This window comes from Notothenia rossii, assembly GCF_949606895.1.
Source record: "Notothenia rossii genome assembly, chromosome: 11".
Taxonomy (NCBI): domain Eukaryota; kingdom Metazoa; phylum Chordata; class Actinopteri; order Perciformes; family Nototheniidae; genus Notothenia; species Notothenia rossii.
The window spans coordinates 25,030,750-25,044,994 of NC_136910.1; positions in this window are offsets into that span (position 1 = coordinate 25,030,750).

The window sequence follows — 14,245 nt, forward strand, 5'->3', positions numbered from 1 at the left end:
CGGGGGAACATGAATATGGTAGTTGTACTGCAGGTGCTAAGGTGAAATGTTGTAACTGTGGTGGGGAACATAGTGCTGCGTATCAGGGCTGCGAAGTGCAGAAAAAGGCCAAGGAGGTGCAGAGATACAAAGCGCAAAATAAAGTCTCATATGCTGAAGCAACAGAAAAGGTTTCACTAAACATAGCTAGGAAATCCCAAGTAGCAGCAAGTACGTTCTCTTCAAAAGATTTTCCCAAACTCCCACAGGCAAAGGAAAGCTTCACAAAGTGTTCACATCAGTGTGTGATAGGAGAGGATGCATTGATTGTTAATAAGAACAAATGTGTGGCCTTTATTGGAAAAGTGGTGAATGTTGCTTTACAACAAACAAAAAAGAGGTCAAGACTGAAAACAATAGTGGAGGCAGCAGGTACATTTTTGGGGATAAAGGATATAACCGTTGAAATGATACAGTATATGCTAGCCACCAATAATGAAAATGCACAGATTAGTGAATAGTTTAATGGTTTTTCTCATTCTGCAATGGAATGCTAGAAGCCTTATTGCAAATGGACAAGAATTCAAGACCTATATCAGTTAAAAGAAAAACCAGACGTTATTTGTATTCAAGAAACATGGCTGAAGACTCATTTGGACTTCATAATTAGGGGATATACTGCTATAAGACAAGATAGAAATGATGGCCAGGGAGGGGGATGTGCAATCTTTATCAGAGAAGTAATGTCTTATAGTAGGCTAACATTTAAGAATAGTCATGATTTAGAAATAGTGGGTGTAGAAGTTTGGATTAATAAAAGGAAAATTAGTGTCCTGAATTTTTATAATCCATGTAATAAACTCAAAATAGAGGAATTAGACAGTCTTTGCCAAGGAAATGAATTAATATGGTGTGGTGATTTTAATGCACATAATACAATGTGGGGAGGGAGATCAACAGATTACAACGGACAGGTGGTGGAGGACTTAATGGAGGCAAAGGAATTAGTTTGTTTAAATAATGGGCAAGGTACAAGACTCAATTTTAGAGATGGAACAGAGTCTGCGATCGACCTAACTCTTGTAACAAGTGAATTAGCTTCTGGTAGCAGTTGGGAAGTATTGGCAAATAACAGTATTGGGAGTGATCATCTTCCAATTATAATCAAGTTTGATATAAGTCATGTGGTTGAGCTAGACGGTATCATGAGATGGACTTTTTCTAAAGCAAATTGGGAGATGTTTGCTAAATTGTGTGATAATGAATTTGATCAGATTGATATGGCAGGAAGTATTGATGAAATAAATGAGCAATTTACTTCAAATATAATTAAAAGCGCTAATCAAACTATTGGGAATAAAACTGTTAAACTTAGTAAATGTGTTAAGATGGTACCGTGGTGGAACAAAGAATGTAATGATGCAATCCGAAACAAAATCAGGCTGTTTGGAAAGCTAAGAAAGACACATTCATTACACAATTTATTAGAATATAAAAAGGCACAGGCTCAGGTAAGGAACATTGTTAAAAGAGCAAAAAGGGAGTGTTGGAGAGGATTCTGTTCAAGTATTGGGAGAACTACACCATTAGATAAAGTATGGGGAATGGTTAAGAAGATGAGGGGAATAAGACATCAGAGTAACCTGCCAGTGTTAGAGAATGGAGGGGAAGTTGCCACTGGTGCTTTGGAGAAGGCAGAAATTCTAGCTAAACATTTTGTCAAAGTTCATTCTTCGGAAAATTTGACAAAAGAAGTTAAGATCAGGAGGCAGGAAGTGTTAGATGAACATCCTAATGTATATGAAGAAAGACATTTGTCGCAGAGTGTTGTAAATATACCTTTTTCTATTCAAGAGTTGAGAAGAGCATTAAGTAAGTGTAAAATGACTGCTCCTGGGAAAGATAATGTATGTTATATAATGTTGACCAAATTAAGTGATTTTGCATTAGGAAAGCTGCTGGAGATGTACAATAAGATCTGAGAGAAAGGGAAGCTGCCAATAATATGGAAAGAGTCTGTCATTATTCCTATTAGAAAACCTGGGAAAGATCCAACCAGTCCAAGCCGTTATAGACCTATAGCTCTGACATCGCACTTGTGTAAAGTTACGGAAAGAATGATAACAGAAAGGCTGACATACTACATTGAGAAAAATGAACTAATGACTCCTTCTCAGAGTGGGTTTAGAAGAGGGCGGAGTACTTTAGATCCACTGCTGTGCCTGGAGTCTGAAGTCAGGAAAGCCCAAGCGAACAAGGAGTGTGTTGTAGCTGTATTCTTTGATGTGGAAAAAGCTTACGATATGATGTGGAAGGAAGGATTATTAATAAAACTTGACATTATGGGTCTGGGAGGTAATTTATATAATTGGATTATGGATCTTTTGTTTGGCCGTGCCATCAGAGTCCGAGTTGTCAATTCATTACATTACATTACATTACATTGCATTTAGCTGACGCTTTTATCCAAAGCGACTTACAATAAGTGCATTCGACCAGGAAGATACAACCTTGAAGAAAACAGAATCATATAAGTACATCAGGTTTCATAGAGCCGAACATTTCAAGTGTTACTCAACTGGCTTTAGATAAGCCAGCCCTTTATTAGTATATAAGTGCTTTGTTAGTAATTCTATCGCTCGAAGTGGAGTCGAAAGAGATGAGTTTTCGCTGCACCTCGCAGTGCGGGTGCAGCGAGCTGTTTGGCCGATGCAGAGCGGAGTGCACGTGCTGGGGTGTACGGTTTAACCATGTCCTGGATGTAGGAAGGGCCAGATCCATTCGCAGCATGGTACGCAAGTACCAGTGTCTTGAAGTGGATTCTAGCAGTTACCAGAAGCCAGTGAAGGGAGCGGAGGAGCGGCGTGGTGTGGGAGAATTTTGGAAGGTTGAAGACCAGACGAGCCGCTGCATTCTGGATGAGCTGCAGAGGTCGGATGGCACATGCAGGTAGACCAGCCAGGAGGGAGTTGCAGTAGTCTAGGCGTGAGATGACGAGAGCCTGGACCAGAACCTGCACTGATTTCTGGCTCAGCTGGGGACGTATCCTCCTGATGTTGTAAAGAGTGTATCTGCAGCAGCGGGTTGTAGCAGCGATGTTTGCAGTGAAGGACCGTTTGTTATCCAGGATCACACCCGGATTCCTTGCAGTCTGAGTCAGGGAAACAACAGAGGTGCCGATGTTGATTGTTAGGTCAAGAGTGGGACAATCTTTTCCCGGAAGGAAAAGCAGTTCAGTCTTGTCAAGGTTGAGCTTGAGGTGATGAGCAGACATCCACTGAGAGATGTCTGCTAGGCAAGCAGAGATGCGTGCGACGACCTGGGTCTCTGAGCGGGAAAAGGACAGAATTAGTTGGGTGTCGTCAGCGTAGCAGTGATATGAAAAACCATGCGGGCTAATGACAGACCCGAGCGAGTTTGTGTACAAGGAGAAGAGGAGGGGACCAAGAACAGACCCCTGAGGGACCCCTGTAGTTAATTGACAAGGCTCGGACTCGGACCCTCTCCAAGTTACCCTGTAGGTACGGTCTTTGAGGTATGAGGTGAGGAGGGAAAGTGCAGTGCCTGAAACTCCAAGTTCTTGGAGAGTGCGAAGGAGGATCTGATGATTCACCTTGTCGAATGCAGCAGACAGGTCCAGAAGGATGATGACAGAGGAGAGGGATGCTGCTTTAGCCGTGTGCAGTTCCTCATTGACAGCAAGGAGGGCAGTTTCTGTTGAGTGACCTGCCTTGAAACCAGACTGGTGCGGATCCAGAAGGTTTTTCTGAAGGAGATAAGAGGAGAGTTGTTTAAAGACAGCGCGTTCAAGTGTTTTAGACAAAAACGGGAGGAGAGAGACAGGCCTGTAGTTTATAACATCAGACGGGTTGAGAGTGGGTTTCTTTAGGAGAGGTTTTAATCTTGCCTACTTGAGACTGTTTGGAAAGTGACCAGAAGTTAGAGAAGTGTTGATGAAATGGGTGAGAAACGGTAGAATATCAGGAGCGATAGTCTGAAGGAGGTTTGAGGGGATAGGGTCCAGAGAACAGGTGGTAGGACAGGCAGAGGTAACGAGGGTAAGAACCTCACTTGGAGAGAGAGGGGGAATGGAGGTTAGTGTGTGGGTGAAGGGCGGGTCTGGTGACCCAGTGGTGAGTAAAGGTGAGTCAGAAAAAGAAGAGCGAATATCATCAACTTTTTTTTCAAAGTGGTTAACAAAGTCGCTTGACAGAAGGGAGGAGGGGGAAGGGGCTTTGGGGGGGTCTAAGAGGGTGGAGAAGATAGAAAATAGTTTTCATTCATATTCTCGAAGGCATGAAGTTGAAAATGGAACCCCGCAGGGGAGTGTCATCAGTCCTCTTTTATTTTCTATTATGATCAATGATATATATACACAAGTAGGATCTGATATTGGTAAGTCACTTTTTGCAGATGATGGAGCTATTTGGAAAAGGGGCAGAAATGTAAAATATATTGTAGCTAAGATTCAGGAAAACCATTACGGAAATTGAAAGCTGGTCTCTGACATGGGGGTTTAGATTGTCGGTGGAAAAAACTGAAACTTTATTTTTTATGAGGAAAAGGATAGGTGAGGAGGTTAGGTTAAAACTTTATGGTCAAGATCTAAAGAAAGTGAAGACATTTACATGTCTGGGAATATGGTTGGACGAGAGAGTCACATGGAGTACTCACATTGATAAAGTAGTAGATAAATGTAAAAGGGTTTTAAATGTTATGAGGTGCTTGGCAGGCACTAAGTGGGGGGCTGATAAAGCTGCTTTGAGGAACGTATACACAGCCTTACTAAGATCAGCCATAGAATACGGACTAATAGTGTATGGTTCAGCTGCATATTCTTCTCTTCAAAAATTTGATAGAGTCCAGGCACAAGCACTAAGGATATGCTGTGGGGCAGTAAGATCTACACCAGTGTCGGCACTTCAGGTAGAGGTCGGAGAAATACCAATTTCTTTGAGGAAAAAACAGTTAATTGTTAATTACTTGGCAAATCTACAGGGTCATAAAGATACTCACCCTACTAAACAAACTGTACAAACAAGTTGGGAAATTAACAAAATAAAAAAAGAATTTTTTTGTGTTTGTGTTTCGGAAATATGTAAGGAATTCAAAGTTAAAGAATGGAATATTAATCCGACGGTGTTGTTATCAGCTGTTCCACCATGGTTGATACCTCAACCTATCGTAGATTTATCATTATTGAAACGGTTACAATCAATGAAAAACAAAATCAATGTACAGGCTTATGTGAACAATATGGGCAGTTTATACAAATATTTACTGATGGATCCAAAAATCCAGAAAATGGTCTAACTAGTTGTGCATTTTATGTTCCTGAGTTAAAAGTCAAAGTGGGAAAGCGTACAAGTGATCACATTGCAGTATATACAGTAGAGATAATGGCTATCTATCTGGCACTTCAGTGGGTAGAGGAAATACAATCAATGCGAGTGGTCATTTGCTCTGACTCCAGTGCAGCTCTGGAGAGTATAGACAACTTCTCTTCAGAATGTCATCAGGATATTTTACATGACATTTTACACATCATGTTTAGGTTAGTTCATCTTGGAATTGTTGTGCAATTTGTGTGGGTTCCAGCGCATGTGGGTATTAGAGGGAATGAAGTAGTGGATCAACTGGCAAAATGTGGTTTGAAAGCAAACCAGATTGATATTATGGTACCCATCAGTAGAGCAGAAGACAAATCTTTTACTAAAGTGGTTATCAAGCAACAATGGCAAAGACTATGGGACAGTAACACCAAAGGAAGACATTTATACCAGATACAAAGCGAAGTAGGAACAGAAAGCACTTGGGGGAGTAGTAGAAGAGAACAGAGCATTAACAGCAGGATAAAATTGGGACACTCAGGATTAAACTCATCATTGCATCTGATTGGAAAACATCCAAATGGCAATTGTGATGGTTGCCAACAACCAGAGACAATACATCATGTTTTTTTTTAGCTGCCCGGATTATAACAGACAAAGATTCATTCTGAAAACTGCACTGGAACAACTCAACGTCAAGGACATGGATTTCAAGTCAATATACGAAAGTAAATCAAGAAATGAAGCAAACAAGCTGATCTTCAAATTCCTCAAAAGCACTGGTCTGAGGACAAGGATTTAGTATGAACATTTAATAACTCAACAGTAGGTGGCGATATATGCTCCAAGTGGAAGCGATTTGCCATTGAAGAAGAAGAAGAAGAAGAAGAAGAAGAAGAAGAAGAAGAAGAAGAAGAAGAAGAAGAAGAAGAAGAAGAAGAAGAAGAAGAAGACGAAGACGAAGACGTGGGACAGCCGGAGCCCCAGACTGCAAAACTTTATACCTACACTGCGGCCATGAATGTAATGATGGATTATCAACAACAATTCTAAAGTGACTAACAGACATTGGATTAAATTTGAGCAGTGTTTTTATTCCCTTCAACACGACTTTTGATCTCAAAACAGCAACGGTAAGACATAATTATTGTTATGGTTTAGAACACTGTTGTTGTTTTCTTGCTCTGTTCTGGCTGCTAGCTCAGTGAGTGCGTGTCCAACAGTGATGATACTTACAGTATATCAAAATAATCTGTGGAGTATCAGCTTTCAGATGATAGGTAGTTTGTGCAGAACATATTAAGTTTTAAAGATCGTTTTTGCTAGTTAGCACCGGAAGTAGCATCAGCCTGTTTTCACTAAGGGCTAATGCTAACGCTTCTTGTGAGACTTGTGTTTTGTTTCAGTAAAAATGGCTCATATCGTCAGGTTGCTGAGTTCTTTCCCGTTATTTGAGTATAAGACATTCATAGGTTTTTAAATAGTAAGAAGCCCCCAGACGCTGTGTCCTGCAGTGCGTTTTTCCCCCCGGTATTGGGGGGGCAGGGCTTAAGAGGTTAAGGTTTTATTAAAATTAAATATAATAGTGGATTTTCCCACCTAGTAGCCTATAAGACATAAATATATTAGTGGATTTTTCCCCCTAGAATAAGACATCGAAAGAGGAGAATTTGTTAAACATTAAATAAAAAACTCACGGTAAGAAATATATATTGTAATGTTATTTAGGAGTTGTATTTATCATACAACAGTGACTCTCATTTAAGCATGACAGAGGTGCTGCACGATGCTTGCTCAAGCCCTCTCACATTGTTGGACAACACAAAGAGGTCGAGTGTGATTTATGAGAAGCTTGTGCAGGAGCAGGCAGCTGCAGGGCACAGTGAGGATAGAGAGAGACAGGAGAAGTAAGATGTTCTGAAGAGTCTAGAGCAGGGGTGCCCAACCTTTTTTGAACTGAGAGCTACTTTTAAAGTTGCCAGTCTGCCGAGATCTACCAGTCCAAATCATGGTCCAAATAGAGAGGCTGAAGCCTACTACCAGGTAAATACACACTTCTACTTGTATAAAACTGACCTTTGTACGATGAATACTTCATAAAATACTGCAGATCCTTTATCTTACCTCTTTCTAATCTACACACATACAAGTATTTAACTGAAGTTACACAACAGTGTTGTTGATACAGAGTTGGAGTGTATTCACATGTCACATACTACAGTGGGTAATGTTTTCAAGAAACATTGAACAGTGCTGCCACATATGACACAGGAAAAAAAGAAAATACTCTGAACCCTTTCTTTGTGATTATATAAAAATAGTGTTGCTACAAAAGTATAAATTAGGCTTACTAATGAGACAACTCAGATCTGAAGCTACACAGGAATCTGCTGCCAAAGTGCAATAAAAGACACAATTAATAGAATCAAACCCTTTTTTTGTTGCACTTTTGTAGAATATAAAAATAAATGCCTTTTTAAAATAGGATGCAAGCAACACTAGTTTCTTAACCAGAATTGATAATAGACTATAATCAATTTAAGTTTGCATTCTTATACCATTTTGTACAATAATTATAATGAATAAGTTCAAACAAACTAAAACTTACAGCTGATTAATAATGGTATCTAAATTGAGTTTTTATTATATCAAAAACCTGTTGAAATGCTACTTATTTTTACTGTCCCCCAAAAGTGCGTCGGCAGCCTCCAGGAATGCTTCTTTCACAACTTTGCCGTCTTTGAAAGACTTCATGTGTTTCACAAGAACGTGACTGACACGATAAGATGCTATGGTAGCAGCCTTGCTCTTGTTGTTGGGCCTGGTGAAAATGGACTGCTGTGCATTTAGCTGTCCTTTCAGATCCCTCACCTTTTGGGAGCCTAGGGCAGAATTAGGAGGGAATTCCGTCTCGTAGCGTTTGTGCACTGTTTTTGAAATGCCGCTCCTAAATTACCCTTCTTTGATAAAGCCACGCAGCTCATTACAGATGAGACAGACTTTGAATTGGAACAGATCAAAAAATAATCATCCTCCCATTCGGAGTGAAAATTATATATTTTGGGCTTTTTTGCTTCTGCCATAATTGCGGTCTTGTGTGTGTGCGGACTGTCACTACTGTTGACATGGACAACGTCAGCGAAATAGTGCCCACTGCCCACCAGCCACGCCCCGACACATGGGGTCACGCCGGCCAATCACAAAGCTTTGATGCGTTCAAGTGCATTATTCTGGCACAGGAAGATTATGTTATAGGACATTAACGATAAAACAGAATATTGTTGTTCTATTTTTAAACACATCTCGCGATCGACTGGGAATCTCCCGGTCGATCGCGATCGCGGGGAAGAATATATTTACTAGATATAAGAACAACATGCTTATCTAGGTTAACAGAAAATTGCTATTAACCAGTTTCAAATTTAAGAATATTTTAAAGATGATGTTTATGTTCTTTTCCTGACTATAATTTGAAAGCAGGACGTCAACTTGACAAAAGAGATTTTACAAGGTAGTTTTACTACATTTGATGAAGTAAAGAATCTGGGTAAACTACCACCGTTAGTTTGTTTTAACATTCACATGTTTCAGCATTCCTGACCATATAGACCGTCAGCCGTTTTATTTTGTAACCCGTTGGGGGAGAGATTTAAATTGAGTTTTTCTCAGTAGCTGATTTGCTGTGATTACAGCAGCATTGGATAGTTATGCACCACCTTTGGGTTTTACTCTGAATCAGTGTGTTGGTGAAGAGTTGCTCACTACAGAAACAGAAGAACTGTGCAAAGAACGCATCTCTGAGGAGGTTTTGACATTTTGCTTGTGCCTCGTTGTCAAGGCAACATTGGTGTGAAGAGGAACTGCAGTTTTGGGGGATTTCTACTGTGCAGAGGACAACGTGTGTCTGCTGATTTTACCACATTGATCCAGAGGTTCCTTCCCCCTCAGGACATCCCAGTGCCACAAGAGTTTCTTTGATCACACTGACTACAGCTGAAGAGGACAATGAATCACTGACTGTTCTCATTATGACAAGATCTTGAGACAGGCTTGTCTCAGACTGTTCAGACTTGAAGAAATTATGCAATGATTTTACAGCATAACTGTGCAAGAGTTTTCCAGAGGGTGGTGTAGAACATTATGCTTAGTATTTAAGAGAGGAGGCTGATTGTTTAAACGATGGTTTGGAATACTGAAAAGATTAAAGTTTAATGTTTGGCAAACAAGACATCTGATCATTATGTCACACATAATAATCTTGGCATAGAAACTAGCTATGGGTAAAACGTGTGGTCGTTATGCCGTTATTATCATGAACAAAAAATAAATAGGGAAATATTATCTGCTTAAAGATGAACGGATTTCATATCCTAGAGAGGATTAGTCATATTGTCAATACTCCACAAGGTATTTCCTAATGTATTTTAAAGAACCAAATGTAAAGCAATTGAATTGACTTGATAAATAAATAAAGATAAAAAGTTGTATTACCCCTTAATTAATCAATTGGTCAATTAAAAATAGCAGTAAAGAATAAACTATTAAAGTAAAATTAGAAAATAATCCTAAAACACACTGAAGGTACTGTGGGATAAAGGGGGAGACATGATGGAAATATTCACTACACTTTCAGTAGTGGGTGTTTTGGAGTTAGGAGTAACAGAGTAGAACAGATTCTTCAATCTTTTTATCATGTTTACAAATTATTCTTTTCAAGTTTTTATTCATGTGTGAATTGGGTAGCGTTTTAAGTTGTTACACTATTCATCTACAGTTTAAAGGGAGAGTTTTACCACTCAAGAGAGTTTGACCACTCAATAAAATCAGACAAATACTTATTTATATAGGTCATGTTGAAGGGAAAGCTAGTTCTAAACAAAATATAGTATTTCAATTTGAGGTATTGGTTTCACCATTGTGGCATATATTACTACAGGAGAACTTTTTATGGGAAAACTGTTTGTCGTCCAAAATGTAGAGTTTAAAATAAAATAAAAATTAAAAACAGCTAATTTAATTTTGGAAAAGCAATAGAATGAGTTAAGAAATACATGGCAGAGCTTTACAGATCCTAATAATGTTTTGACTCAAGAAGATAATGATATGCACAAGTTTCTGAAATAGATCTATTAGACATTTTAATATAGATTAGGTGTCAATAAACATCAGTAGTAGTACAGGGGTACAAGTTACATTTTTGGCTAACAAATTTCTGGAAATGTGGGAAACAGCTGTCCCAATGAAAAGTTAGAGATATCTTGAAAATTAAAGTTGTAATCGTGAAGTAATAAATGATGGCGCTCCATATATGACAGATTTTTGTAGACAAAGGATACTGGCCTATGCTGAAATATCAAAGTCTCTGCAGAGCACGACACATGGCCAAAAAGACTGAGACCAAATTACTTTTGACCCTGACTGACAGTGTTACTTGAGAAAAGCACTGTCAATGACTGACTCTGGGGTGAACCTGACCAAACTTGACTTTACAACCTGAAAGTGTGAGTGTGAATGTATGTCTGCATGTGATCAGTGCAACTGCATGATTTAAAACAATGACTAACCAAGCATGTTTTTGGACTAACACATTATTCTGGGGCTCTGTGGGCAACGGGAGGTTTCCTACAATTCCACAAAATTGGAAAACCGCACATGTGACACGGTTCTAATCTACTTGATGATATTTTACTCCCACAGGCTGCTGCGGTTTGCAAAATGTGAAGCTCAAACTCAAATCTGAAGATTCTGTTTCTTTTAGGACTAAAAGATGGCAGGGGAAGTGATCATCATTGACTACACCGACATGATTAACAAACAACTAAGGGGTTGGTATCAGACTTCTCTACACAGGTTGCTGACGCCAAAGGGGGACCCGAGGAGCACGAGGCCAACACAGCGGAGTTCGTCTGGCTGAAAGTCATCAGGCCTAAGTGGCTCAACCCTAGGTTCTCCGGCCCCCACCGAGTGACCCAGAGGACCTCCCATGCCTTCCGCCTAGGAGGAAAGGGGGACAACTGGTACCACTGGAGCCAGTGTGCGGTAGGGAAACCTCCGGCTAGGACCTTGGACGACATCAGGAGGGACCTGGCTCTCGTCTAGGACTCGACCCGGAAGCCGCCATCAGCGGACGGGAGGAGCAGGATCCCGAGGACATCCATCCAGCAGATGGCCCAGAAGCCGCCGTCAGCCGGCTGGGGGACATCACGAGGAAGCAGAGGAGTCTACTTCTCTCTGATCAGATTCATCAGTTCCACCATTGAAGGAAAAGCTGCCCCTCCCCCTCCGTACCAAATGCCCTTGTTGGCTTATGCGGAGGGAGAGGACGAGTATGATGACTCAGCAGACAAGGATGCAGTTTTTTAACATATTTTGGTCTCTCTCCACTGTCATAAGAAGTTGTTATGGTGGGCTGTTCCCAAATGTTTAAAGTGCTCTAAATCCCAGCTTCTGATAGATTTATATGATGTTACAGATGTAGCACTGAATTTCGGACTCCAGCTTACAGCTTCCTGCCTACGACCTGCCAAAGACCAGTATAGAGGAATGTTAAGCCCTCCCACTATTTTCCAAGAGGGCGTTGCCAGATTTTCTATTTCAGGTTTTAACCAGGAGATGGCGCTTCATTCACAAATACAGAAAGACAAGTTTCATGGACTTTCAGTTGTGTTTTGAAGAGCATTTGAACACATCCATATTTTAGATCAACTAAAGTATATCTAATCTTGTAATTCAATAATATATAGTCTTTATATATTAAATAATCATAATGTAAATGTTTACATTACACTTCTTTATTTGTTATGCTCATACTTTAACCTTTACAATCGTTTGCTTTAATATGCAGTATATTTTTGTGTTTGCTTCCTCCTGCTCCCTTTCGGACACATACTGTATGATTTATTATTATTATTAATATGAAGATATTATTAAGATAAGATAAGATGTTACTTTATTGATTGAACATTTTAGTTTAGAATGTGCTGTCCCACGGTAATTCAGAAGGCTCACAGGTCACATTACGACCATTATTTAAAACAATAGGTGCTTTCACACCGTCTACAGTTTGATTTGTATAGAGGGAGCTCTGCCAGTTTTCGAATTACCCATTTGCTTTCGGGGAGCCCTATTTTTCAGAGCACATCCTGCTACTAAATATGTCACATGCACGCTCTGTTGACTGGCGCAGCAGCGCGGATGCGATCAATTGCTATAAAAACACTCTTCCACTAATACAGACGGTGTCACTATGCCGGCGGATGTGGCCATTGTTGAAGCCTCTTCAGGCTCCGCATCGGCAGGCCTCTCCCTCGGTGTTGAGCTGTCAAGCTCGACCCTAACGCCGCTTACAGCCGACCAACTAAAAGTTGTTTTCCGATCACGTTTTCATTTTTAGACTCCTTCACTTCTTTGCTTGTGAATCCAAAAGCTGTGACGCTTGGCTGTTTTCATTTTGCCATATTTTTTTATTACACAGCCAGAGTTAAAAAAAAATCAATACGAACATTTCAAATACCGCGCCGGCATCACCGCCATAACCATAGCAACGTAAGTAAGAATGCAGCGCCGCCACGTACAGATGGCAACACCCAGACATATTCAAAAATATAAAACAAATATTCAGAAACTGTAATGAACAATAACTATTATTTATTTCAAGAACTTTTATTTACAGAAACTCAACATTTCTAATCTGTGTGACACAAATATGCACGATTGTTTTGGGTTCCCCCTATTTATCTCAAAGTCAGCCTTCAGGGGAGCTCCCTTCCTCTTCGGGGGAGCCAAGCTCCCCCTAGCTCCCCCCCATTTCGAACAGTGTCTGTGGCTGAATGGCCAGCGATTAGGTGCGGCGCATTTATCATAGGTGATCAGAGCTAACTGCCTGCCGTCAGATTTCATTTAAAAAACAGATCTGATTTTAAGACTATTTCTGCGCTCATAAAGAATGATAAGAATAAGAATAATTCGTATTGAACTGGTTTCATTAATTAGTGAGTTTATTTAACACTAGAACCGCCAATCAGGTCAATTTGTGTGATGTGTGTTGTGTGTGTGCAATGTAACTTTTTTTCCAATAAAATATTAAAGTCTCCCAGTCCGTGACTTTTCCTGAAAGTGTGTTATGTAGCACCCTATGTTGTTAAAAATTGCATTCTAATAGCAGGATTTGACGGGTTTAGGTAGGCCTATACAAAAACCTCTGGCGGTTCTAGTGTTAAGTTAATTAGGTACAGTAGAAGCCCTTTTTAATCAGTAACGAATTTAGCAGTTGAACATAAAAGTCAACTAACTGAGGGTCACTTGCAATGACAGTGTTGTGTCTAACTGTAAGCTTGTCACTCAGAGTAACCTACTGTTAATTTAGCTGCTGGAGAAGAAAGATCAAGGGGGGAGGGGGGGAGAGAGCTGTGGTTGATGGGCCATTAGTTGTGTAAATACACAGCTGAGAGCTGCAGTTTCATTCAGACTGTTTAAAAAACTGTAACAACGGACTATTTTTCTTAGCGGATAAATGTCAATTTAAATCAATACATACAACTATTTTTTAAATCAATAAATACAACTATTTTTTAAATCAATAAATAAAACTATTTTTTAAATCAATAAAAACATTTTCTAAATCCATAAAAGCATTCCAATTAATATTAGGAGTCATGTCGTTACTTTGTTGAGAATGTGGCCGTGTAATAAGCGGGATAATTTGCAGCGACTTGTTCCTTATGGGGAAAATAACACCCGTCATGAGTGTGTAGAGGTGTGTGTGGTTAAAACACTTTCATGAAGTGAAGGAATTTCCTTCTATAAAACAGCTGTGGGCAGCAGTGAGTGTCACGGACATGAATTCATAGATCAAGGCAGACTGGTGCACACACTCTCCTGTCCTGCCAGGCGACACTCCCGTTCTAAGCCGTGTCCCTCACTCCTCACTTCCCAAG